Source organism: Neofelis nebulosa, chromosome 2 (genome assembly GCF_028018385.1).
Source record: "Neofelis nebulosa isolate mNeoNeb1 chromosome 2, mNeoNeb1.pri, whole genome shotgun sequence".
In the NCBI taxonomy this organism is placed as follows: Eukaryota; Metazoa; Chordata; class Mammalia; order Carnivora; family Felidae; genus Neofelis; species Neofelis nebulosa.
The window spans coordinates 204,534,634-204,562,368 of record NC_080783.1 but is presented as its reverse complement, the minus strand read 5'-3'; the positions used below and the strand labels follow the sequence as shown (position 1 = coordinate 204,562,368).

Genomic DNA, 27,735 nt, shown 5'->3' with positions numbered 1-27,735 from the left:
GTTTGACTACTCCTCTGAAAGTTTTCTGTCTGTAGCTTTCTCAAAAAGATGCTCCTCGTTGCCCACTTCTCCAATCCCTGGGGCAGGACTTGGGTTAAGAGCCCTCCTTCCTTCCCAGTGCCGCTTCTGAACCATTTCTAGCATGAAGGCCTTGTTCCTTCCGCTCTCCTATCATCCAGTTCACCCACCTCTGCCCTGTCCTCTTCCTAGGTTATTTCCTCTCATCCATTGCAGATTTTTTGGAGGTGGTATCATCCAGAATGTAGGCTTGAGGAGTCAGGTATTCCCGGGCTCCGGTTTCAGGCATGCCACTTTGTAGCTATGGGCTATGATCTTGGGCAAATTACTTAATATCTGAACTTACCTTGCCTTAGATGTAAAATGGGATAGAAATAATACCTTGGCATTCCATGCTCATTTAGCTAGAAAGTAAACAAATAATCATCAATCGGTGTATATTCTGTGAAGGGCTTGAGGTAGAGAATAAAGAGGGCCTACATTGGGGAGGGGGTCTGGAGGGGGGGGGTGCCATTTAAGCCGAGACCTGAAGAAAGAAAAGAAAGATTAAATGGGATGAAGATACATGCAAACACTCAGCACAGTGCTGGCCCACGGTAGGCACTCGATAAACGTTAGTGATGATTACTTCTGTTGGTGTTGCTGTATTGGGCACCTGGCTCTGAGCCTCCTTCTGCGTCTTCAATGTCTATGCAGATGGTCCATTCCACGTCCACCCTGGTAGCTCCTTTCTCTTTTCCCCACTTTCTTGAACTTTATTATTTAAAAAAAAATTTTTTTTTAATGTTTTTATTTATTTTTGAGACAGAAAGAGACAGAGCATGAGCAGGGGAGGGGCAGAGAGAAGGGGAGACACAGAATCCGAAGCGGGCTCCAGGCTCTGAGCCATCAACACAGAGCCCGACGCGGGGCTTGAACTCACGGAGTGTGAGATCGTGACCTGAGCTGAAGTCGGACGCTCAACCGACTGAGCCACCCAGGCGCCCCACTTTCTTGAACTTTATTAAAGAAAAAGCAATGACGGTCAATCTCTAGAACATCCTCAATTTTCCGGGGTCCCTCCCTGGAAAAGGTGGCATTGGGTTTCCAAACGCATGCCAGAGTGTACGTGATTCCCAGTTGCACGAAGCAGGTGAAAAGCTGAAATCCTAAAATGTTCATCCTCCAACTTTCCCCGGTCTTGGTTTGTCTTCCCGCTGCCACCGGCCCCCCCCCCCCCCACCTTACTGCCCCCACCTTGGTCTCTGGATCCACAAGAATCACCTGAACAGCTGCTATGATTTCATGAATTTTTGTCTGTAGCTCTCTGAGCTCTTCCAGGTGCAGAGATAGCAGAATTTGAGCAGCTTTCCTAAGAACTGCACTTCCTGTTTTGAGATAGTCTTATCTAAGGCGCCAGGCAGGCCCTCTTTTGTTTGATTTGCTTTGGCAACCGCATCCTGCCGTCAGGAGCTGTAAATCGCCATAAGCACGACCAGGTCGTCACCCTGACTTCCCCAAGAAGGTTAACCAAAGCCATGGCACCAGCCCGAAGACCAGAGTTATTTACATCCAGACTGATGGATGGTTTTGCATTTTTTGTTGCACCACCAATACGTTTTGCATTATCTGGTACCAAGTTCTTGTATTTTTCAGCATTATCTCCGTGTTCAAATCGGACAGCTAACCCAAGAAGGCAGTCTGTTGCTTCTTGGCGATCTTGAATCTTGAAAGGACAGTTAACATCTCTGAAATACTTTTCAGAGACACTGGGCCAGTCTCTGCTGTGGATGCTTCTTAAATTACTTCTGTCTTCGATCCTGTAGTGTCTGATTTCCTGGTCTTTGGGCTAAATAATAAAGTTTCCGAATCGTGTATCGTCTTTGCAGTTGAAGCTGGCATGCTTGCGGCATGGTCCTAGCTTCTCACTCTTTTACCTTGGGCTTCTGCCGGTGACGGGAGAGGTGAAGAGGAGTGGGCAGCACAGGCCGCCAGTGACACGGCAAGGGCAACCTGCTAGTCCTGTGACCCTCGATACCAGTGACTTTTACGTCTGCTTCCCCTAAGTGGCTACACCCTGCACCTTGCCTCACCTAGGACTCTCTCATTTCTTAACTCTTAAATTCAGGTCTTGAGCCTTAAAGGCTCTGTAGGGGAGACAAAGCTTCACCTCCATTCCATCTGGGTTTCCGGCCAGACCTGAGAATTAAGTTGACCAAGACAGATTAACAGGAGAAAGGCACGTGGATGTTTACGTGGCCATGGGAGCCCCCAGAGGAAAATGAAGATCCAAAAAGCAGAAAGGCCCAAGGGCTTACATACCAGGTTGAGCAAAGGGAGACAGTTGTGGAAAAGTAACTGAAGTATATGGGGGGGGCCAAGGGAAGGTAAGAATTATTTTGACAAGGTCTGTTTGGACAGAATTACTCTCCATCCTTGGTGATCAGAATTTTTCTTTCCTCCTGGCATAGGAGGACATCTTTCACATGGGAATTTTATCTCCTGCTTTCAGAAAGAAAAGGGTGGTGGGGGGGGGGGCGGGGAGCAGACTGTCCTTTGTACCTTCTGTTTTTCAAGTGTCTTTAGCTTACAATAATCCTATGCCAAAGTGGCGTATACTGGGGTGGCGTATTCTGCCACTCTTCAGCTCTGTCTGGACAAGATCTTTTGATTAGGGTTATTCACGGAAGTGAAGCAAACAGAGAAAGGCGGCTAGATCTCCAGGTGTGGATTGTCAAAGGACCCCCAGAGCTGTCCCACACAGCCTGTGCGGCCCGGAAGGCAACTGACGTCCAAAATAAAACTCACCACCTTCTCCCTGAAATCCATTCTCTTCCTGCGTTCCCTACCCAGTTCATCTGACTACCGTCTGCTCATAGAAATCAGTGTGTGAACGCTCGACTTCTGTCCTTTGTTTGCCCTTCCCCTAAAGACGTAATCAATCTCTATCAATCGCCACCCCTGGCAAAAGATATGTTGAAGTCCTAACTCCCAGAACCTCAGAATGTGACCTTGTTTGGAAAGAGGGTCATCGTGGGTATGATTAGTTAAGAGGAGGTCATGTTGGAACAGGGTGGGTCCTTGTAAGAAGAGGATATGAAGAGACAGCCACACAGGGAGACACCACGGGACTACAGAAGCAGAAACGAGAGTAGGCAGCTATGAGCCAAGGGACACCAATGATTGATGGCCACCTCCAGAAACTAGGGAGAGCGAAGGAAGATCCTACCCAGCTCTTGGAGGGAGCATGGCCTGGCTGACGCCTTGCTTTCGGATGTCCAGCCTCCAGAACCGTGAGATAATACGTATCTGTTATTTAAGCCATCACCACGTTTGTGGCACTTTGTGATGGCAGCCCCAGGAGACTCACACACGCCTGTCTCGGAAAAACCTGTGTCTTCTTTACTTTCACAGAGAATGCTTCTGACACTTGTGGTCAAGAGTTTGTGGGGGGTTTTTCCAAATGCCAAGCGATTCTGTGACACCAGTTGGGCACCCTACAACTTAACTCACTTTTGATACTGTTTACCAAGAGATAGTGTCAGATCCCACCAGTTAAGAGTTTGGTCTCAGGAGACTGTTTCCCTCCCCCTCGCCCCCCCTCCCCCCACTTCAAATGCCCACTGCTCGTGTAGGTCCCTAAGTTACCCACAACTTCTGTCTGACTTGGCTACCAATTGGAAGTTTCCATGACTTCTTCCCCCTTGGACTTGATTATTTGCTAGAATAATCTGGCAACACTTAGGGAAACAATTGCCAGCTTATTAAAGGATAGGATCAAGGGTACAGATGCACGGTCAGATGAAGAGATACGTAGGGTGAGGTCTGGGAGGGCCCGAGCACAGGAGCTGCTGTCTCGGTGGAGGTGGGGACTGTCACCCTCCCGGTATGTGGACAGGTTCACCCACCTGGAAGTTCTCCAAACCCTGTGCTACTGGGGTCTTATGGAAGATTCCTCATATAGGCATGATCGATTATTTTTTAAAAAAATTTTAATATGTTTATTCATTTTTGAGAAAGGGCGGCGGGGCGGTGGGGGGGGGGGGCAGAGAGAGAGAGTGAGACACAGAATCTGAAGCAGGCTCCAGACTGCGAGGTAGCTAGCACAGAGCCTGACATGGGGCTTGAACTCACAAACTGTGAGATCATGGGCTGAGCCAAACGATTAATAGACGGAGCCACCCAGACACCCCTAGGCATGATTGATTATTAATTCTATTTCCAGCCCCTCTCGCCTGTCTAGAGAAGTGGTGGTGGTGAGTGGCTGGAAATTCTAAGTTTCTAATGATGGCTTGGTCTTCCTGGGGAGCAGCCCCCATCCAGAGCCATCAGGAGCCCACTCAGGGTCCCTTCAGTAAAACAAAAGAAGCTCCCAGTGCTCTTCTCACTTAGGCATTTACAAGAGTTTTGAGAGCCCTGTGTCAGGGACTGGCAACTAAGACCAAATCTGTATTTCTTATGATAAATCACAGTATCACGAGGCCCTAATTCATTCACTCTCTGCCTCGGTTTACCGGATCCCTCATTTGCTGCAAAAGCCACTGAACTGGCCTCCCAGTTTCCAGTGTTGCTTTCTTTCCATTCATTCTCCATGTAATAGCCTGAACAAGATTTCTAAAGCTCAAATTCCTGCCCTTAAAGATCAATTCCGGACTCCTTTACCTGATCCTGAAGGCTCTACGTGGCTTTCCAGCATTGATTTGCATCATGCTCCCCAGCTCCTCTTGAAGATTGCAATTCCCCAAAGTTCCTGTGGTGTCCGACCTCCGGACTTAATTCCCATTAACTGTCCCTTCTCCCAAGCCATCCTCGGCTCCCCGAACACTGAGAGTGCCCCCGCTGCATGCTGTCTTAAAGCCTGGTTCCTACCCCATCAGAGCCCAGATTCCACTAATTATGATACATGCCTAAGGTCTGTCTGCCTCCCTCATCAGCTCCCGGGGTCAGGGTCTGGGTCTTCTACAGTGTGATAGCATCAATGTCCAGCAGTGACTGCCCCATTTCAGGTGCTCAGTATGTTGGACTGAAGGCAACAGAGGGCTGACTGCCTTTTATTGTCCTTCGCCCAGGTTTCAGATTTTGAAAGCTTTGCACCACTAAACACGATTTACTTAAGTTAACCTATTTGGACTTCTCATGGGATTTAATGAGTGGGGTTCTTTTTCTTTTATTATTGAAAATTGCTTGAAGATTTGCCAAGCTGTTTGCTTCTGGGGGAATAACTCAGCACCTAGCAGTCCTGTTTTTTGGGTTTGCTTTTGTTTTTGTTTTGTGTTTTGGTTTTGTTTTTTTAAGTAGACCTTGTGCCCGATGTGGGACTTGAACTCACGACCCTGAGATCAAGAGTCAGACGCCCCACTAACCGAGCCAGCCAGGCACCCCTGGTTTTCGAATATACTCAATCTCCCCAAATTTAATTGATCAGGAAAGTGAGGTCGAGGGAAGAGGAATGACTTTGTAAGGTTTACGGTGAGTTAATAATGACACGAAGTTAAAACTCAAGCTCTCTGACTCCTCTCCAGAATTCTTATCCACTCTTTCCACTGGCTAAGCCAGGTGTGTGTTTGGTGCAATGCTTAACAACTGGCTCCCCAGAGGGGGAACGAAAAGCCTCGATTTGTAGTATTTGTCATTTTCTGGGGTGTCAAGACTTTCACCTTGGCTAATTTCAAGCCACCTATGCGAACTCGTTGAACATGAGAGCTGGTCCCAGGAGGCTCCAAATTTCCATGCTCTCTGCTCTCTCTCAGGCTTGTGGTGCCGGAGGCTCCAGCCTCTGAGAGCATAGCTGTTGCCAGAATGCGCTAAATTCTGGCGATGAAATGATGCACGCGGCTATAAATAACAATAAAGGATCCCAAAGGAATGACCTGCTGAAAACATGACAAGATGGAAAACGTGTATGAATGCAGAGTGTTGTTCATTGTCATGCGTTAGAACCAAAAGCCAGTGATAACCTCCACAAAGATGAGTTAATGAACCAGAAATACAAGTCCCCTGTAGCTCCTCTTGGTAGATTTTCTGATTTCTCGCAGGCAAAAATAATTCCTCCTTCCTAGGAGTTTCGATATATCTATACTCAGTCGCCTTTTTATTTTTAGAATTGCCTACAGAATATATCCAAACTCCCTCGCTTGGCAGAGAGACCTTTTCCCAAGTAGTTTCAAAGGAGGTGGGGTAGGGTGGCAGGAAGAACACAGGCTTTGGGGCTTGAGCAACTTTGGGTTCAACTCCTGCCCCACTGCTTAGCGCTCTGAGGTCTCAAGCCGGTGTCATAACCTCCTGGCCTCAATTTCGTCATTCTTAGATACCTTCCTGGTAAGGTTGATACAAAAGTGAAACAACATAAGACATGTCAGGTACCTAACACACCACCTGGCACGTGTTAAGGATACAAGAAATACCTGTTCTCTTCTCTTACAGGTGAAGCATTTCTTGCCTGTTCAAATCGTCATTACATTTTTGAAGAGCTTGCTTTCCTATGAATGAATTAGTTCATGTATTCAGTCTCCTAACAAATACTTGGAGCGAGAGAGTTTCTCTGTGGACTCCATCTCTGGTTCCATTGTCTTTATTATCTAGTGGTTTTGCAGAACTAGGACAGGGGTAAGCTCTTGGGCTCAGGGGTCGGGGAGGCAAGGTAAGATCCAGTGAAAGGTGTTCTTAAATATGGACCAAAGTGCTAAGGGGCGGTAATGAAAAATGTGTTCATGATTACGTCTCACCAAAGGAGAGCTATAACTGTGAATAACACTAGTGCCCCCACTAAGGGCTGGGGACTTAACCCACAGCCTTAAGCCCACTGCTTTAACCTTCACGCGAACCCCATGGGGGTAGAATTCTCCCCATTTTGCTTCAGAGCAGTCCGTGCATTCTATAATGTTCCTTGTGCACCTATCAAGTGCCAGGCACCATTCTAGGCATTGAATGGAGCATAGATGAAACAGACAAAAATCCCTGCCCTCACGGAGCTGATACTAACAAGGCAACAAACAGGATAAACAAGTAAATCATGGTGTGTCAGGTGGTGCTTGGCGCCATGGAGAAAAATCAAGCAGGGCAGGAGTTGAGGGTGGAGGGGAGGCTGCAGTTTGATCTAAGGTGATCAGGGAAGGTCTCCTGGAGAAGGGGAGACAAGGAGGAGAGGGGAGGGAGTGGGCCATGTGGATAACTGGTTCAGAAACTTGCTGAGATTGCCAGGAAGTGACCTAGGGCACCAGACTCGGTTTGTCAGGCTCAGAAGCCAGTGCTCCTATTGAACCAGTTCTCTTTTTCAAGAAGCAGTAGGGCTGTGCTCCAAGGAGGGTGTGTGTGTGTGTGTGTGTGTGTGTGTGTGTGTGTTTGAGAATGTGTTACATTTCCCTGGGCTGATCCTGCTGTTGGGACTCAAGATTCCCTACTGACCCCTTCCAGAGGCTGAGGCCTCCCGCAGTTGATTTTCATGGAAACTTGGCAACTTCCTAGTTGCCCCGCCCAGCCCTGCACCACATTCCTATGGCTTTATTTGTGTGCTTTGGAGCTCTGCCAGGGCTGGGCCTGGGACAGGTTGCCATGGCGATCTCCCACTCTTTCCAGATAGAACTTCCCAGGGATGTTGCCCTTAGGCCTGAAATAGTCCAGGCCTGCTCCCAGCCCTGCTCCCAGCCCACAGCAGGATGAACTTTGGCATGGCAAACTGAGTTAGGAAACCGGGACCCTGGGTGAGAAAGATTTCTGGGGAGTGTGCTGTGGGGCCCCGCAGGTTTAGAGTTGGGGATGGTTTTCCTTAGGCCGCTGGGACAGCTCCTTCTTCCAGTTGTTACATTCCAGGTGTTAGATTCAGAGCCCGCTTCTGAGAGCCCTGCTGAAACAGAAGCTGTTTTAAGAGATCGGCCTCGTGGAGGTATGGATCGCACATGATAAAATGTACCCATTTCGAGCGTACAGTTTGATGAGTTTTGACAATGCATACACTGGGGTAATGACCACTACAATGAAGGTATAAAACTTTTCCGTCGACCCCCAACGTTTCTTCTGACGCTTTGCAGTTATACCCCCTCCCCCCCGCTCCCCCTTGCCGCCCCCCCCCCCCGGCCCCGGCCACGGCCACGGCTGATCTGTGGTCTGTCACCACAGATTCTAGAAGCTCTTACAAATGGACTCATCTAGCGCATACACTTGGGTGGTGGGCTTATTTTCTTAGCGTGTGTTTGAGATTCATCTGAGTGGCCACACTCCACGCTCCACGCCTTTTCATTGCTGGTTCCGTTGTGCAGAGTGGCCGCCATTTGTCTGTTCTCTTGTTGATGGGCATTTGGATTGTTTTCAGGCCTTGGTTACCGCAAATCCGGTTGCCAGGTACATTTGGGTACCAGTCTTTGTGTGAACATATCCTCTCCTCTCATGGCCCTGGGTAATACCCCAAGGAATGGCTGCGTCCACGTGGTGGCAAATGCATACTTACCTTTTTAAGAAGCTGCCAGACAGCATGCGTGGAGGAAGACCTGGGGGCAGTTAGGGGTTGCTCCCAGGGACTGGAACAATCAATGGCTCCTGAGTACGATGCAGGGGGATTCCAAGGCAGCAAGAAGGGAGACTGGGGTCCTTTAATGGTAACTTGCCTGTTTACTTGGGGAGGTCCATGAACACCTCTTGGTAGGTGATGAGGTTTTTGGGGTGATAGTGGGGTTTTGTGCGGTCCAGAGCCAACGGCCAGGAAAGAATTCTTGAAGACATCTTTGGTGCAAAAAAGGTGATTTTATTAAAGAACGGGACCGGACCTGTGCGCAGGAAGAGCTACCCCCCAGGGACCATGAGGAGAGACTAGTTATATACTATGGGGTTGGAGGAGGCAAAGTCCAGGGGAAGTTTCCAGTGAGGTTTTCATATGCTAAAGAAGACTCTGGATACTGGAGGCCTAGCTGTTGTCAAGCTAAGGTTGTTTTTTCCTCTAGCAAAGCATTAGCGTTAAGACAGCAGGGAGTTCCTGGAGATGCATTCCTCTTTGCCTGCCTCAAGTAGTTCTCAGTGGGCTGCTGGTTATAAGGAAATTTGATTTTATCTGCCATTTTCTTCTCCCTTTGTTTCTCAAATCAGTAGGTAGCTGTGAACAGGGCCAGGTAGGGAAGTGGCCACAAGAAGTAATGTCTGAAGACAATGGCCCGCGACTGGGTGAAGGGGGGATTGTGGGGAATTTAGAAAGATGTGGTGGGGGGAGCGGGATTCAAGATCACATACACCGACATCTCAGCACAACGTCTGGTTTTCAGTGATCAACAGCTCTTTTCAGGCCAGCTTGCTTTTCTGTCCCATTTTTCACTTTGGTCTATCTGCTCTTGTCCAGGAGAAAGGAAGGCAAAAAGCGGAACACACGTTTGCCACTCGGTGCTGGGTGCTTGACACACCTATTTAATCTTCTCGGTGACTTGGTGGGGTCTGTGTTCTTCTGGTTTTTGAGACCAGCAGTGTGGACACTTGGTTATAGAGAATTCTCCAAGGAGAGTGCTAGGTGGAGTCATTGTTATTCATAGAAAAGGGGCAGCTGGACCTGGGGGCTAAGGCACCAGGGTAATCAGTAGCTGAGAGAATAAAGAGAGACTGGAAGATGAGAGAGAGAGAGAGAGACTGAGAGGCAGAGGCAGACACACACACACACACACACACACACACACGGAGGGAACAACTGTGACCACTGCCAAAGGGAGAGAAATTTGAGGAAAGCACTGAAGGCCAGCACAACATGCTACCCCAGTATATGACTGTGGGACCTCAGGGCCTTCCACCCTCAAATACGTTGCTTTGGCATATTGATTATTTTGAGCCATAGGCACTTGAAAGACACCACAAGCAGGGAGAGGCGTTCTCTGAACTCTTCTCATCTGCCTAAAACTAAGTCTTCCAAAAGGAACTCAATTGTCATAAATCCGCTTCCTGGGAGCTTCATCAGTCAGAAAAGATTGAGTGGACTCTTATCACAGGAGAGGCTAGAAGTGACATCGCGCTAGGAAAGCTAACGCATCTCCCGTGTGTTCCTCTAAGGGCCCGATCAGCTTTCTTGAAAATCACCCTCTCTCCTTTCCTACATCCCCTCTTCTCCCCTCTCCCTATTAAGATGGTATTTAATCCTGAAGTCTAAAGCTAACTCTTTGGTGGCTTTTTTGTCTTGTTAATCTTTCTTGTTAGTCTTTCATTACAGGGATCTCAGCCAAGAATTCAGAAATGTAAAGGGAAAATTGTTTTTCCTCCCTTACAGAATCGAGATTTTTGGGAAGTTTTCTATGTGATATGTACAGTGATTCCCTCCTCCAAGTAGTGAAATAGGACTGAGTAGTGAAATAGGAAAAAACACTGAATTCAGAAAATTGAGTTCAAATCTGGATCCAGGGGTACCTGGCTGGTTCAGTCGGTAGAACAGGTGAGTCTTGATTTCGCGGTCATGAGTTTGGGTCCCACATTGGGTGTAGAATTTACTTACAAAAATTTTTTTAAATACAATCTTTTTTAAAAAATCTGGATCCAGATGTGGGATCTTGGGCACTTGAAGGAAAAACAAGACCACATTATTTATCTTTGCCTTTGCAGTTGTGTGTGTGTGTGTGTGTGTGTGAACATTTAAATGTTTAAAAATGTTTATTTATTTTTGAGAGAGAGAAAGAGAGAGAGAGAGAGAGAGAGCAAGTGGGGGAGAAGCAGAGAGAGACAGAGACATAGAATCCAAAGTAGGCTCCAGGCTCTGAGCTGTCAGCACAGAGCCCAATGTAGGGCTCGAACTCATGAACCATAAAATCATGACCCGAGCCAAAGTTGATGCTTAACCAACTGAGCCACCCAGGCACCCCTTAATGTGATTACATGTGAGATTGACTTTAAGTCTTGGGTAGGTCCAAGGACGCTTAGTTACATATGAGTGACATGTCAATGGAGAAACCAAGAATAATTGATTTGAGAGAGAATAATTCACCCAAGATGAGGGGTGAAGAGGGCACTTGTTGGGATGAACACTGGGTGTTGTGTGGAAACCAATTTGACAATAAATTTTATCTATCTATAAAAGAATATGTCACCCTAAAAGATGCCTCTTTCATGTAAGAATTATTTTATGCTAAAGGCAATTAAGAAACCACAAAGTCAGGAAGAGTTCTCTATACCTCCCGCTTTTTTGCCTTAAGACAGGATATAAGTTTTCTTTTACTTTAGACTCTTGTCAGCCCAGAGATGGCACCTGAGGAATCCTTACTCTGTTAGTTACTCTTCATTTATTTATCTTCGTACAGTTTGCCATCCTTGGAAGCCTGAAGCCACTTTCCTGTGTCCTGGCATTTCTCTTTGTTGAAGATGCTACATAAGCCTGAGTTCTAAGCCACTCTTTGAGTTACTCAGCCCTGAGTTTCCCCCACATACACATGTTAATAAAGTTCTCTTTGTTTTTCTCTTGTTAATCTGTCTTTTGTTATGGACTTAGAACTTAAAATTGGTAGAGGAAAAACGTTTCCTAGCCTACACCTGACATCTGAAATTCACACATATGGCATCTGAATCACAGAAACACAAAATAGTATTTGCCTGCAGATGTCTGATTAAGAAACTCATATTTTTAGTTCTGCCCACATATTGAGCACCCCCTATATACGGTGTTAGTTTTGGAATTTGTGCTGTGTGAGAAGTATGCCACCTGTGCAGAGAGAGAGAGAGAAGGTGAAGGTGTAGAGCTTCAGAACTGGAAGTGGCCCTAAGATAATTTAGTTTGATTCTCTCATTTTGGAATGAAGATCCAAAGCCCAGATAGGGAAGTGCCTCCCCCAGACCACCGCCCCAACTCTCAGGCCCTCTCCCAGTTTGCTCAATCAGGACCTAGTCATTTTTTAATTTTTATTATTTTTTTTAACGTTTATTTATTTTTTTTTTTTAATGTTTTTTTTTAATTTATTTTTGGGACAGAGAGAGACAGAGCATGAACGGGGGAGGGGCAGAGAGAGAGGGAGACACAGAATCGGAAACAGGCTCCAGGCTCCGAGCCATCAGCCCAGAGCCTGACGCGGGGCTCGAACTCACGGACCGCGAGATCGTGACCTGGCTGAAGTCGGACGCTTAACCGACTGCGCCACCCAGGCACCCCTAACGTTTATTTATTTTTGAGACAGAGAGAGACAGAGCATGAATGGGAGAGGGTCAGAGAGAGGGAGACACAGAGTCTGAAACAGGCTCCAGGCTCTGAGCTGTCAGCACAGAGCCTGATGTGGGGCTCGAACTCACGGACCGCGAGATCATGACCTGAGCCGAAGTCAGACGCTTAACCGACTGAGCCACCCAGGCGCCCCAGGACCTAGTCATTTTTAAGGCTCCCCTGTGGACTATTTCAATCTGTCCTGTGTTCAGTGTTTTCATTTCCCGCTCTGTCCCATAGCATCAGTCATGTGCTTCTTTTGCCCCTCCCGCCCCCTCCCCCCCCATCACTATCACAGTGTCTGCATGGCTCCACTGGTCTGTTTGCATGTCATCACACTCAGGCTTGGAGCTTCCTGAAGGGAGGAATGATGTCTAGCTCATTTTTGGACCCTAACGCCTAGCATAGTGCCTGGTACATAGCCAAGTACTCAGTGAATCTCCTTTTATTTAAATGTAATGCACATTTGTAAACACCTAAACCTATTGAGAGTGTGCTTACTTCCCCCACAGCTCCCATCTCTAACCCCTGGTCAGTCTCTTACGTGATCTTCCAGATATTTTCTCTGCAGATACCCAGAATGCACACCTTTAAAAATAGAAGGCTCATGCTCTAGAAGTGATTATATTATCTATTTCTTTTTCCCACCAATGTTTTGTCCAAATTCACTATATCAGTTATCTGTTTCTGTGTAATCAACCACTCTCAAGCTTTGTGGCTTATAACAACCATTGTTTTGTTTGCTCTGGCTTCTGTGGGTCAGCTACGTGGCCGGGTAGGGCAGTTCTTCTGCAGGTCTTGCCTGGGATCACTCTACAGCTGCAGTCAGCTGGTGGGTTGCTTGGGCCCTCAGTGAAGATGAGTCACTGCTCCTTGTGGTTTTATCCTCAAATAGGCTGCCTGGGCTTCTTGGCATGGCAGGCTGGGGTCCTTGGAAGTCTGCTGCTTTCCCAGGCTCTGCTCAGGAGTGAAGTTCAGGGACCTTCAGGGGAAGATCCTGGAACTTATGCAGTTCTGGGGGCCTTCTCATGAAAATTAAAAAAAAAAAAATACTACTATAAAATCAGGCATAGGACCTTGGAAGTCAGGGGCCCAAAAACTTGAGCTTCATGATCCCCTGGTACATCCACTTATGGCCTTCTCTGCTCTTGGGCCCTCAGTGAACCTTTATGGGATTCCACTGTCATTCCCATCCTTGGGAAGGGACCAGAAACTGAGGGTGGCAGGGGGAAAGGCCCCCATACATTTCCCTGCTGTCCTCACAACCCTGGGCCTGGAAAAACTGCTCTTACTTTATTTCACATTCTTCTGAATTTCTTGAGATATAGATGTTATGCTCTGAATCTTTCATGACTAAGATTTAATTTTTTTTAAATGTTTCTTTTTGAGACAGAGAGAGACAGAGCATGAGCGGGGGAGGGGCAGAGGGAGAGGGAGACACAGATATCGAGGCAGGCTCCAGGCTCCGAGCCATCAGCACAGAGCCCAGAGTGGGGCTCGAACTCGTCAACAGCGAGATCATGACCTGAGCAGAAGTTGGACGCTCAACCGACTGAGCCACCAGGCGCCCCTTTCATGACCAAGATTTTAAAATTCAACATCCTCTTTCCCTCACCTCCCTCTGCCTGCTTTTTTTTTTTTTTCTCCTTCAAATATGGCCTTGGCCATGAATTTCAAGGTCTATTTTGAAACTCGAAAGCTAAGAATGGAGTCTTTGTTCTGCTATATCCTCCATCACTTCCCAGAGGGAGAGCTTCAAATGCCCTGGCTGCTTCTTGCTGAGGGGAAGGATTCAAAGATAAAATCCACATCAGAATACACTGTAAAGTAGGAGGAAAAAAAAAAAAAGTACCCGCTGCATGGTTAGAGCTGTTTATGTACGTAGGCCTAGGAGCGCCAAGGGAAATAATTTGAACTTTGCTCTCACTTGGGATAGAATTTGTTTGGGCTTATTTGGTGGGGGTGGGTGGGTGGGTGGAGTGGATTGGCAGGGAATGGATGAATTCACTGTAGGTGGACTATGTTCCAGGGAGAGAAGTGACAGTGGGGAAGCAGGAATCTGGCCCCTCTGAGCTCAGATTTGGGGCCTTGGGTGGGATGTGAGCAGTGGCTCTCTGCCCAGGCTGAGGCTGTATCTGGAATCCCTTGGTGGTGGCTCCTGGTTACACAGGACAAGGAGAGTGCTCTGGGCAGAAAAGCTGAGAGGGTCGTAGCAACGGGAGCCCAGCCAAGCAACAGAGAAAATGGAGTTCTTCCCCTGCCAGCAGCAGACTGGCAACAGCAGAGACAGATATATAAGTGGCGACTGGTGGTGGTGCATTTGGCACCTTGTGGGCAGGAACAGAGAGAGGTTGGAGGCAGGCAGGCAAGTAGCAACAGCAAGGTCCGTAGCCTGAGGGTGAGGATCTGGGTGATAGGTAGTGAGAGTTGCAAGAAATTTTGGCACACGATAGCTCTGTCCAAACCTCTGCACTTTGAGACCTGACCAACCCTAGCAGGGCTTCTAGAAGCCTAAGGTGGAGTCTCTGGGTTGACCCAGCCCCCTTTTGAGGTCCTGTCTGGAAAAACTCAGGGCTGTCAAAAGAAGTTACTGTGTTCTAGCCAGAACCTGGCATAGGCTCTGACCTCTTTCTTAGAGCATTTACTAAAAAGGGCTTAGAAGTCCTTCTTCTGTCCTTTTGAGATGTATAAGTATTTCCTACAAGTCAGGAGTGGCTTTCCCAAGGTCCCAAGAGCCATTCCTTTGGAAAGTAATTGTCAGGAAGGATAGTGTCCCAGTGTCTTCCCTCCCTACTCCCTCCTCTTTCCTTTAAAACACCCAGTCACCTCTGCACAAATTGGAATAGAGCTCAGAAATTTTCCCGGCTGTCAGTGGTTACTGAATAGACTCTGTTTTTGCTGCTTTAGCTCATGTCCAGCTTTGTTTGACAGTTGCTAAGGAGGTGGCAATGGCTGTGGAGAACTCAAAGCCAGATAAGGGACAATCAGAGCTGAGCTGGGTGTTCAAGTCAATGTGACGCCAGTGGGGAGGTGACCAATGGGACTGGTGCCTTAGGGCAAGAGTGGTTTGGGCAGTGTTGGCTACCACATTAGGGGTCACTACAATGGTGCACAGGGGCTTTGGTCAAAGAGGGGCGGCAAGATGTTCAGTCAGAGAGGCTCGATGTGGGCTGAGGATATGAGAGACACTCCCTGGAGAGATCCAGTAGGGGGCCAGGAGCCCCAGAGAGGAGGAGCTGGCGTCTTGCCCTATCACACGTGTTAGCTGGTGAAACAGCAACCTTTCTATCTGTTGATAGGCCTTCATATGTGCACACAAACCACAGAAGCAAACCCCCATGTGTCACTGTGGCAATTCTGGGAGATTCCTGTTCACCCATGAATCTCTTTGTTGGGTATCTTTTCTGGAGGTCAGAGTCACTGACCTTTTGACTGACTTTTTTTTCTTTTTTCCAGCAGGAGAGAAAATTTCCTTTTGAGGAGGAAAAAAAATGGTAAAAAGAAAATTCTAGTAAATGGGAAATGATTTGGAAGGCTTCCTCTGCTCTTGGAAAATATAAGAGGGCTCCCAGGGTGAGGTCAGACTTTTGGGAAATTAAGGAAGGCCCGCCAGGGGGGGAAGATAGCTGGAAACAGTATGAAGCCGAGAGCTCAGGATGGTGTGGGGACTTGTATGGGCTGGAGGGGCCACCAAATGTGGGGCCTTCCAATCAGGTGGAGGCCTGCAGCATGGCAGTGAAAGAACTCACCGGAGGCAGAACAAAAGCAATAGAAGTTTTTGAATACACTGCAAGGGAGCAGAGGGCAGGACAGCAAAGGAGACTGTTCACCATGTGGTGGTGGTGAGGGGCTATAGTTATAGGGCAGAGTGAGGGAGTATGGGGACGTATGGAATTTTCTCTTTTTTGGTAATCTTAGGACCTGTGCCTGTCTGTAACTGGTCAGTTAGGGCCTATGGCTATTTCAAGGTGGGTTCCTTAATGAGCCTGTATGCATTTTGCTAGTAGTCACTGTGAGCCCTTTTGCCTTGCTCTACAGACAGGTGAGGTCCTTGCCTGCCCTTTGGGGATGAAGAGTGATAATTTCAAGCCTGGATTTCAGTGATGTTCAAGTGTTATATGAGGACTTAATGTTTGTGATATTACACAACTAGGTTTCCTTCTATATTTTTGTGCTAGGATGAACTGTTGTTCCAAATATTTTTTCCCAGATAAGTGGAGCTGGGCACATGCTAAGTGAGTAGGTACCCGAAGTAAATGGTGCTTAGCTGACATGAGGGCTTCTGCTAGAGGAGTTCAGCCAACCTATATTCAAAAGTCAGCTCTGTTTTTTTAGATTTAAAAATATATTTAGGGTTGAGTAAAAGAAGCAAGATAAGCACAATTTTGCACTTGATATGAAGTTCAAGAGCAGGTAGAAACTAATATATGGTGGTAAGAGTCCCGAACAGTGTAACCTCTGAAGGGGCTTGACCAGCAAAGGTTCATGAAGACTCATGAAAAAAAACTGGGTTGATGAAAAGGTCCTACTGTTACCCACACCTGGGTTCACCGCTTGGTGGGTGTCGAGCCAAAGACACAACCAAGCCAAAGAATAGGAAAAAGAGGTTTTCCTTGCAACAAAGAACACCAAGGAAATTTCCCAAAGCCGTGTCTCCTCCAACAACAAAACTCGGGAAGGTGCACATGTATTCATGCAGAGGCTGCACAATAGGGAATTCAGCATGGCATTGGGGCGAAAGTCATCTTAAGATGACAGAGTCCAGGTCGAAGTCACAAGAGCAGTAAGGGTCAACACCATCAATTTTCTGGCTTCAGTTGGTCCTGTACCTGAGTACTGAAGGGGTTTAAATCCTGCAAAGATAACTTAGGATAAGAACAGTGGCTGTTCTTATATTCTTTTGTTCCCTTAAAATCACTGACTCCTGGGATCTATTCTTTTGCAATCTCAACATATCCCAGGAAATTCTGTGCTTTGGAAAAGTAGTGCCGGTCAGGCATAGACCTCAGTAAGATGTCCCAGGGCCTAAAATGACTTCTCTTATGTCAAGAGAGCTATGTCTCATCTTTCTTTTTCTGGGGACTCCTAACCCTTTCTACTTGTTTTAGGTATTGGTATTATTGTTTTATATATTTGTCAAAACTCATCAAACTGTACACTTAAGGCCTGTGCGTTTTTCTGCGTGCAAATTATACTTCAACAATAATTTTTAAAAAATCTTAAAAGACACAGTGAGCTCCCAAATTTTAAATGGCAAACTAGTTTGGGTTGCCATTGTAACCGAACCCAAGTTCATGAGCCCGATGTGCAGCAAAGCTGATCGCGGAGACGTTGAATGTGCCGCAAGGAAAAAGTTCATTCGAAAGGCTGCCAAATGAATGGGGTGGAGGGGGTGGGGGGGGTGTTGAGGACACAGCCTCAAATCCGCTTCTCCAAAGGGAAGAGTCACGGATTTTTTAAGGGCAAGCAGAAAAGGGTCTGGCTGAAGGGGAGAAGAGCTACTTAATTCAAAATCAGATAAAAGAAGTCACTAAGTAAAAGAGGGTTGATTTCTTTTTTTTGTTCGTTTGTTTTTTGTTTTTTGAGCTCAAAGAGGAGGTCACTGGTCCTGACTGGTTCTGGTTCAGTCTGGCTGCTTCTCCTCCTTCTCCTCCTCCTCCTCCTCCTCCTCCTCCTCCTCCTCCTCCTTCTTCTTCTTTCTCCTTTCTTCTTCTTCTTCTTCTTCTTCTTCTTCTTCTTCTTCTTCTTCTTCTTCTTCTTCTTCTTTCTCCTTCTTCCTTCTTCTTCTTTCTTCTTCTTCTTTCTCCTTCTTTCTTCTTCTTTCTCCTCCTCCTTCTTCTTCTTCTTCTTCTTCTTCTTCTTCTTCTTCTTCTTCCTCCTCCTCCTCTTCCTCTTCCTCTTCCTCTCCTACTTCTCCTTCTTTCTCCTTTCCCTCCTCCTCAATACAATGTGGGACATTGTATTGCTTCTTTAAAAATCAAATGCTTTGGGGGCACCTGGGTGGCTCAGTCGGTTAAGCATTAGACTCTTGATTTCAGCTCAGGTGATGATCTCATGGTTTGTGGGATCAAGCCCTGGGTCAGGCTCTGCTTTGACACTGCAGATCCTCCTTGGGATTCTCTCTCTTCCTCTCTCTCTCTCTCTGAATGTGGGGAAACTTGTGTAGCTGACCAGCTGTCTGAAAGATGTTTGCAGTTGAACTGGCTTTTGTCATCAACTTGGTTAGAGGGCTTCAGATATTTATATCTTATTGTGGAGTCAGAGAAGCATAATTTAAAAATTTTTTTCTTAATCTTTATTTATTTTTGAGAGCGAGAGAGACAGAGCGTGAGCAGGGACTGGGCAGAGAGAGAGGGAAACACAGAATCCGAAGCAGGCTCCAGGCTCTGAGCTGTCAATACAGAGCCCGATGCAAGGCTTGAACTCACGGACTGTGATATCATGACCTGAGCTGAAATCGGACGCTTAGCTGACAGAGCCACCCAGGCGCCCTGAGAAGTATAATTTTTGAAATGTTTGTCCAATACCGAGTGCCAAGCAGACCTCCACACTCTCCTCCATTATTCCAAAGAACAATTATCAAATTATAGTTGGATAAGCATTATATCAGAATCATTTCTGCCCCCCTCCCTGTTTGGATTTATGCATATTTTTGGTTAACTGCCTTTTCTTTTCTTTTCTTTCTTTCTTTTTTTTTTTTTTTTTTTTACTGACTTTTTGATTGGGACCAGTTTTATTTGTCCATAGGAAGATTTAGGGCATTGCTATTTGCCATAAAAAAGAAAGGTGGCTCAGTCGGTTAAGCATCAGACTCTCCATCTCAGCTCAGGTCTATGTCTCAGGGTCATGAGTTCAAGCCTCGCCTTGGGCTCCTTGCTGGGTGTGGAACCTACTTAAAAAAAAAAAAAGGAAAGAAAAGAGGAAACAGACATAAAACTAACAGGATACTTTTTAGTACTTTGGGGGATTTTTCTTCTTAGCGTCTGTCAGTGGCAACTGTCCAGTTTGTGCAGCTGCCTAGAATAACCTTTAGAGGTTTTACAGCAGCTTGAAATTGTTCTTTATCATTGGCTTTGATGTGTCTATCTTGATTTATGAAGCCACATCATATTTGATAGATTTGATAGATTTAAGCCTGTACTTCTCTTTGAGCAGTCAGCAGATGATTCGACTATTTGATTTCTTACCATGCTTCCTAGGAAGGATGCTGGCCTCCCTCCTTTCCTCTCTTTTTCTTTGTCTTTTTTTTAAGTTTATTTATTTTTGTGAGAGAGAGAGAGAGAGAGAGAGAGAGAGAGAGAATAAGAGTGGGGGAGGGGCAAAGAGAGAGGTTGATAGAGGATCTGAAGTGGGATCCTCCCTGACAGCAGAGACCCTGATATGGGACTCGAACTCCCAAACCCTGAGATCATGACCCAAGCCGAAGTCAGACGCCCAACTAAGTCACTCAGGCACCCCTCTTTTTTCTGTTTTCTATAGAGGAATAGCATACGCCTTACAAAGTTCATAGCCTGTACTGACTCTAGGTGCTTAGTGGATTTTTACATATGGACACATCCTTGTCGCCATCACGCAAATGAAAATGGAGAATGTTCCCAGCAACACAGTGAGCTTCCTGTGTTTTTTCCCTAGTCTACGCCACCCCAGTCCTGGGGCTACCTACAATTCTGACTTCTATCCTCTGTTTTACCTGTTCTTGTGTATACAGTGTGGACTTTTGTGTGTGGCTCTTTTTGCTCAATATTCTGTTTTTGAGATTCATTCATGTTGTTGAGTGTACCCATGGCTGTTGGTTGCCGTTGAGTAGTATTCCCTTGTGTGACTATACCAGTTTCTTTTTATTTTTTTTAATGTTTATTTATTTTTGAGACAGAGAGAGACAGAGTATGAATGGGGGAGGGTCAGAGAGAGAGGGAGACACAGAATCTGAAACAGGCTCCGGGCTCTGAGCTGTCAGCACAGGGCCCGACGCGGGGCTCGAACTCACGGACCATGAGATCATGACCTGAGCCGAAGTCGGACGCTCAACCGACTGAGCCACCCAGGTGCCCCATATACCAGTTTCTTATCCATTCATCTGTTGATGCGTTTGAATTGTTTTTGGTCATTGGCTATCAGCATTTAAGCTGTTCGGAACATTCTTTTACGTGTCTTTCTGTGCAGTTACTTCTCCTGGGTGTATACTTAGGATTGGCATTGTGGAATGTGAAGGTAGGCATGTAGTTAGCTCTAGAAAAATCTGCAAACAGGTTCCCAAAGAGGTTGTAGCATTTTATATTCCCACTAGCAAGATATGAGCACACCAGTTGTTCTAGGTCCTTGCTAACACTTGTCATTGTCACTCTTTTTGATTTAGCCGTTCTGATGGGTGTGTTATGATATAGCCTTGTGGTTTTAATTTGTTTCTCAAGAGGCTACTTGATTCTGTGGCTCATTCTACTCAGGCTTTTACTTTTTGTCTGAAAAGCCTTCACATTTTGTGTAGTGGAATATGCCAATTGTTTAAAGTGATTTTGAGATGACTAGACTAATTTACCAATTTGATTATTCCCAGTCTGGACATCAGTATTCTCACGGCCTGAAAATGCATGCATACGTGTGTGTGTGTGTGTGTGTGTGTGTGTGTGTATTTACACCTGGCAAGTCTCTGTTTCTGAGAACAAGCTTTCTCTAGAACGTTCTTGGCATGTGGAGTCCTGCTGGGTGTTCTTGGAGAGTACTGGACGGTCACCTTGAGGGTATTGTTGTTAGAGTAGTAGTAAATCTCATTACTCTAAATTACACTTCAAGCATCACCTTCTCAATGAGGCCCACCCTGATTGCCCTGTTTAAAAATGTAACCTCGTCCCCCCCCCCCCACATTCCTGATCCTTTTTCCCTTCCTATATTTCCCCCCCCCACAGCCCTCACCATTTTGTAACACAATTTACTTACTTATTATTGTGCCCACCCACCTTCCCAAAATCTTTCTGCTCTGGGATTCTGAATTAGGAAATTTCTGCTTTGCCAACTGTTACTCTCTGTGGAAGCTGGAGGGAGGCGGCAGGGGAGGAAGAAGGGATTTGCTGCTGTTGGTTTGTTTCCTGCTCCCATTGTTGGGAAAATAAGTGAAGTTTTGTTCCATAAGATGGCTGACGGGACTAAAACAAGCTGTAGTTCCCAGCTTAGAGACTCCTCTTCTGGCTTCTTCCTGCCCTGTTTGCTGCGAAAGCTGCCACGAATGCAGAAGATGATGCTATAAGTTACTCTTCCCACCTACATTCGGGGCTCAGATATTTGGAGAAATGGTCTCCTCTGAGCCCACTGGTGTTAAATAAATCTCCGATCCACCAAGATCTCTGAGGGCCGCTTGGTTTTTCTGCCAGCGTTCCAGCCTGGCTCCATAACACCATGAGCTTCTCCCCAGCAACAGATCATCACCCGAGCGCAGCAGGTCCTTCATGGGGGCAGGCTTTGGGGTGTTTGTAACCCTTCCAGAAGCAGCTTCACTCACCCTCTCCCAGACCCCAGCACCAGCCAGGTAGCTCCCCATCCTTAGAGGTCTGAGTTTCTATTCTGTAGGGGCTCCTATAAACCTCTCCAGAGTGATGTCCCAACCTCTTCCCTGTGGCCCCCTGCCCTGGGGGTGGGAGCTGCTTCCCAAAGTTGCAACCTCCAGGATATCTTGAAATCCTTTTAGCACTTTAACCCCTTACTGACCTTGACAGTGACTTTATACCTAGTTAGCAATTCTTTACATAAGTTCTCTCTTCCAATCTCTGGTGTAGTTTCAGTCTCTTGAAACAATTCAGCATATTGTTTATTGTCTGTCCCCTGCCACCCCCCCACCCCCCCATTATCACCCCACCCCTGCTCCCCACTATAATGGAAGCTTCATAAAAGCAGGGAATATTGTCTTTTTGTTCACTGTTCCAAGCACCTAATAAAGTGCCTGACACTTTGTAAGTGCTCAATAAATATTAAAGGACTGCATGAACGGGTGGGTGGGTGGATAGGTGGATGATTGTTAGTTTATGATTTTATTTGAATTATTTGTTTGACAGAGTATTCTATTTATTTATTTATTTATTTATTTATTTTTATTTATTTTTTTTTTTTGTCAACATTTTTTATTTATTTTTGGGACAGAGAGAGACAGAGCATGAACGGGGGAGGGGCAGAGAGAGAGGGAGACACAGAATCGGAAACAGGCTCCAGGCTCCGAGCCATCAGCCCAGAGCCTGACGCGGGGCTCGAACTCACGGACCGCGAGATCGTGACCTGGCTGAAGTCGGACGCTTAACCGACTGCGCCACCCAGGTGCCCCCAGAGTATTCTATTTAGATTTTTGTTAGGTCTGAGCCAAGATTAACTGCAAAATGAGATTTAAATAAGTTATAGTGCTATGTTCTTTTTGGAGGTAGAAACAGTCCCCAGAACTTGAATATTTCGACCTCAGTTTCATCTAGTGACGTTTGGGAGCCCCCTGGATTGGCAGGTACAGAAGGAGGATAAAACCACTAACGACAGGGACAACAGAATACTACTGTGGTCAGCAGTCAGCTCAGGACATCAATATATTTAACAAAATATGCTTGAGGCAAACATCGGAAACTAGTGTTTTACAGTCTGTGATGTGGAGACTCAGAGCCCAGCGAAACCAGGCTTTCATCAAGGTTCTTGCAAGAGAAGGTGTCTGACAGATACACTCAGGGCACTTACAGCAGACAATTTATTTCCTAGCATGCAAGTCCCTTCTCCGGTTCCTCATTGGCTGAGTGCTACAGAGGTTCCGGCTTTACCTGGACATCGACTATGCCCAGGTAAGGCAAAACGTAGCCTGTCAGTCCCTCCTCCCTTTGTTCTTTGGCGCGTGCTCATTAGCACAAGTAAGCCCTCTGAACCGGCGAGGGGAAGAAGAACCAAGAAGTGAAGTGTCTAAGGCTTTGGGACTCCATTGTGGGGGTGGGAGGTGGGGGGTCCATCCATATCTCCAATAGGTTGTAAATCTACTGTTAACTAGACAGTACAGCTTTCACTTGGTATTTCTGCAAATGAATCATCTCCCTCGCTGCCCACACAGTCAGGGCAAGACGGCTGTGACAGGCCTCCGGAATAGAGAACAGTCTCTTCGGCTAGAACCACCGAGACCTCAAGAAGTCATGGTGGCAATTAGTCCAGTCAACAGACTTAATACATTGGTTTTCCATGGGATCAGAGAACATGTGGGTCGTTAGGATCCAAAGGTGTCTTGAAGGGACACTCAGAAAGTCACTGTTTATTGAAATGATTTTTTCACAGGTTTTTTTAGCTCGCCAAATACTAATTAGATAGACTAAGTTTTGGCTTGGACCTGCAAAAATTATTTTTAAGATTTTATTGTCTACTTTTGGCATGTTGTATAAACACTGTCACAGGCCGCAGGGACAGTTTAGTCTGAAACTACACCACTCACCAGCAGCACAGATCACAGAATTATTGCTTTAAGTTTTGGCCTCCCGGGGAAAAAATGTGATCACTGAGTGAATTTGGGTCAGTTTTTTTTTGGGGGGGGGGGGATGGTAAAATTTAACCTATAGTGAGATTGCATAGACATATGTTCGGTGCACTGTCTTTTATTATTAGGGTTATTATGTCTATTCAATGCTTTAAAAAGAGTCTGGTCCACTGGGTCTTTGTATGGGATAGCTATCTTCTTATGGAGTGACTTGAATAGCCACGCTGTAAAGTCCTGGTGCTTCCGGCAGTTTCTGGGCTCAGGAGAATGAGGTAAGGTCTCTTCCAGGGTGAATCTAAAAAAAAGTTTTCCTTTAGCAGTCCTGCAAATGGATCTATCAACCAGGGTATAAATTGATGGCAGAGACAGGGAAGGATATATGGAATTGTTCTGTAGTGCTGTGAATAATATTTCACAAAACCCATAAAAACTCGACAGGAACTTACAACTCTAGGAGTGTTTTTGAAGGTCTTTTTTTTTGTTTGTTTGTATTTTTTGCTTTCTTTTTTAATGATAAGGGTAAGCCAGGGTTATTTTTTATGGGTCTTCTTCTGACAAGAGGGCATGAGCTCAGATTAATTTACCTGTTGGAGTTTCTGCAATATTTATTAGCCAACGGGAAGCAATTTAGGCCATTTGATATTCGTCATGGCAAGTATTTTGGCTAAACTTGTCTTTAAGGAAAAAAAAAATTAAATTTCTTCTGAACTCTGAGGATCATAGGGACAATATAACCTATGTTGAATCAGAAAGAATTTTGAGATTTTTGGAAACAATCTTCTGGGACGCCTGGGTGGCTTAGTCGGTTAGACTTCGGCTCAGGTCATGATCTCACGGTTCATGGGTTCGGGCCCCACATCGGGCTCTGTGCTGACAGCTCAGACCCTGGAGCCTGCTTTGTGGATTCTGTCTCCCTTTCTCTCTGCCCCTCCCCTGTTTGTTCTCTCTCTCTCTCTCTCTCAAAAATAAATAAAACATTAAAAAAAATTTTAAAACAATCTTCCAAGTGCAATGAGTACCTCTATTACTTGAAATGGAGAGGGTTGGTCTCCTGTAGGCGTTAATATTAAAAAAAAATCTTAATAACAAAGGCAGAGACAATATTTGTACATAGGAGGGCTTTAATTCTTCTGGGGGAAGAAAACCCCACCTCATTTAATTATGAAAGAGATTGATAGGAATCAGCCTTAGGAAATTGAATAAATGTCATTTGGAGGTGCAGGAAGGGACCAAGAGGCATTATCTCTATGGGCTAAGCCTCATCGTGGGTTTGGCAGATGGGTAATAAAAAGTCTAGTCCAGTCCGATATAAAAACCGCAGACTCTTGTCCAATTTAAAGTTTCTCTTTCCCCAGGCTTACGATCTTGCAGAGTGGGCAAGGATGTCTGGTAGGCATCTTCTCTCTTTCTTCTCCCACTTCCTTCCTGTTCGCTGGCTGCTGGTTTGGGTCTCTGTATGGTTGGAGCAGGGAGGGGGGAAGGTCTTTCATCCGGAGTTGGTGCCTTTGGATGGAAGTCCAAGGAGAACTGTCTTGCGAGGTGATTTTGTGGACATTTTTTGAGGTTCTCCATCTACAGTTCCATGGAGAGGAGAACGCCCCCTCTGGCTGGCCACCCCAGCTTGGCTTCCATGTTTGATAGTCCAATATCCAGCCTCTTTCTGCCAATGACACCTGGCTTCTGGCAGGAAACTCTCTCGGTCAGATTTCCTTTTGGGCACCTCACCCCTGGCAGTCCCCTTGGGGTCTGCCCATGGAAAGCATGCCCCTTTACCCTGCTGTACGTTAAATTTCTCTCCTTGGAGATCAATACTTTGTCAGCTTCTTTTCTGTCCTTCTAAGGACAGCCTGTGTTACCGTTCGTGATGTCAGTTAACGATTTATTGTGTCTTAGCACGAAACCCACCCTTTAACGCCCTGCTTTGTGTTACTGAAGCCGGAACCCTGCAACTATTTCTCCTTTGCTGGTGGCCATCATGTGAAGCCTTGTCTGTAGAGAATACTGGAGGGACACTGCCGGGGGAAGGGGACTTCTCGTCCTGTTTCCTGTGTTCTTCTTTTCTTGCTCCTGCGATGCATAATGGCCAGCAGTGTTTAGTGGCCACTGGCGTGTGGGACAACCAGGGCTGCTTATGCCTAGTGAGTTTTAGAGTCACCCCCGTGGGCTTCCCAGTGAGTTTCAGGGGCATCTTAAGTGAGTTCGATCGGCACCTAGCAGGCAGTTTCCCAACGGTTTTTCTCGACAAGTAGTTTCCCCCCACCCCGGGGTTTTGTTGATGCTCAAGAGGGCAGATTTCCACTTGCCAGCCCCGGCCTGTGTCACGTCAGCGAACTTCTCTGCCATCTAGTGGGCCAAGCCACATCTTCTCCAATGGGGTCTGAATCTCTTTCAAATTCGATTGTTACCTATAGGTAATGCCGGTTTCCTAGGTCAGCAGCTCTTGTTTCATTCTTTTGAGTTCTTTTTACCACTTAGTAACTAACCCCCTGTTATTACTTAATGAGCTTTCCCTGTTCAAATTACTGTGTGGCTTCTGTCTCCTGACCAGACCCTGACTAATACATTTGTCTATTTCCTCCTAATCTTTGGTAATTTTTTGTATATTCTGAATCTTAATGCTATGTTATATATTTGTCATGTATCTTTCCCCAGATTCTCATTTATATAACAGCACACATATGCATAACTTAATTTTTTTTAATTTAATTTTTTATTTTTTAAAATTTACATCCAAATTAGTTAGCATGTAGTGCAATAGTGATTTCAGGAGTAGATTCCTTAGTGCCCCTTACCCATTTAGCCAATTCCCCCCTGACAACCCCTCCAGTAACCCTCAGTTTGTTCTCCATATTTATGAGTCTCTTCTGTTTTGTCCCCCTCCCTGTTTTTATATTCTTTTTGTTTCCCTTCCCTTATGTTCATCTGTTTTGTCTCTTAAAGTCCTCAGATGAGTGAAGCCATATGATTTTTGTCTTTCTCCAACTAATTTTGCTTAGCATAATACCCTCCAGTTCCATCCACGTAGTTGCAAATGGCAAGATGTCATTCTTTTTGATTGCCGAGTAATACTCCATTGTGTATATATCCCACATCTTCTTTATCCGTTCATCCGTCAATGGACATTTGGGCTCTTTCCATACTTTGGCTATTGTTGATAGTGCGGCTATAAACACGGGGGTGCATGTGTCCCTTCAAAACAGCACACCTGTGTCCCGTGGATCAATGCCCAGTAGTGCAATTGCTGCGTCGTAAGGTAGTTTTATTTTTAGTTTTTTGAGGAACCTCCATACTGTCTTCCAGAGTGGCTGCACCAGCTTGCATTCCCACCAACAACGCAAAAGAGATCCTCTTTGTCTGCATCCTCGCCAACATCTGTTGTTGCCTGAGTTGTTAGTGTTTATAATTTAATTATTTTTTTTTTTTTAATTTTTTTTTCAACGTTTTTTATTTATTTTTGGGACAGAGAGAGACAGAGCATGAACGGGGGAGGGGCAGAGAGAGAGGGAGACACAGAATCGGAAACAGGCTCCAGGCTCCGAGCTGTCAGCACAGAGCCCGACGCGGGGCTCGAACTCACGGACCGCGAGATCGTGACCTGGCTGAAGTCGGCCGCTTAACCGACTGCGCCACCCAGGCGCCCCTATAATTTAATTCTTAACTGTAGAGACAACTCTTGTGTATCTTCCTACCCTAAGTCAAGAAGTACAACATTGTAAGCACCCCAAAATTCCTCAGCATGCCCCCTCCCATTCACAATTCCGTCTTGCTCTCCCTCCGTCCCGCTCCAGACAACTACTACCTGTATTTATTTATTTATTTATTTAAAGGTTTATTTATTTATTTGTTTTGAGAGAGTATGCCCACGACTGTGTATGTGACCTGCGTGTGAGGGTGGGGGAGGGGCAGAGAGAGAGAGAGAGAGAGAAAAAGAGAGAATCCTAAGCAGGCTCCATGCTTGGAGCAGAACCTGACATAGGGCTCAGTCTCACGAACTGTGAGATCATGGCCTGAGCCAAAATCAAGAGTCAGACACCGAACTGACTGAGCCACCCAGGCGCCCCTGGCCTGACTTTTACAATGATAATATCCTTGCTTTTCTCTGTCGCTTTAGTACATGTTT

At 46.1% G+C, this 27,735-nt stretch overlaps 1 pseudogene; it reads right to left on the bottom strand.

Moving 5' to 3' along the window:
• Positions 1 to 1,060: 1,060 nt before the first annotated feature.
• LOC131491294 (RNA transcription, translation and transport factor protein-like) lies at positions 1,061 to 2,826 on the bottom strand (annotated as a pseudogene).
• Positions 2,827 to 27,735: the final 24,909 nt, after the last annotated feature.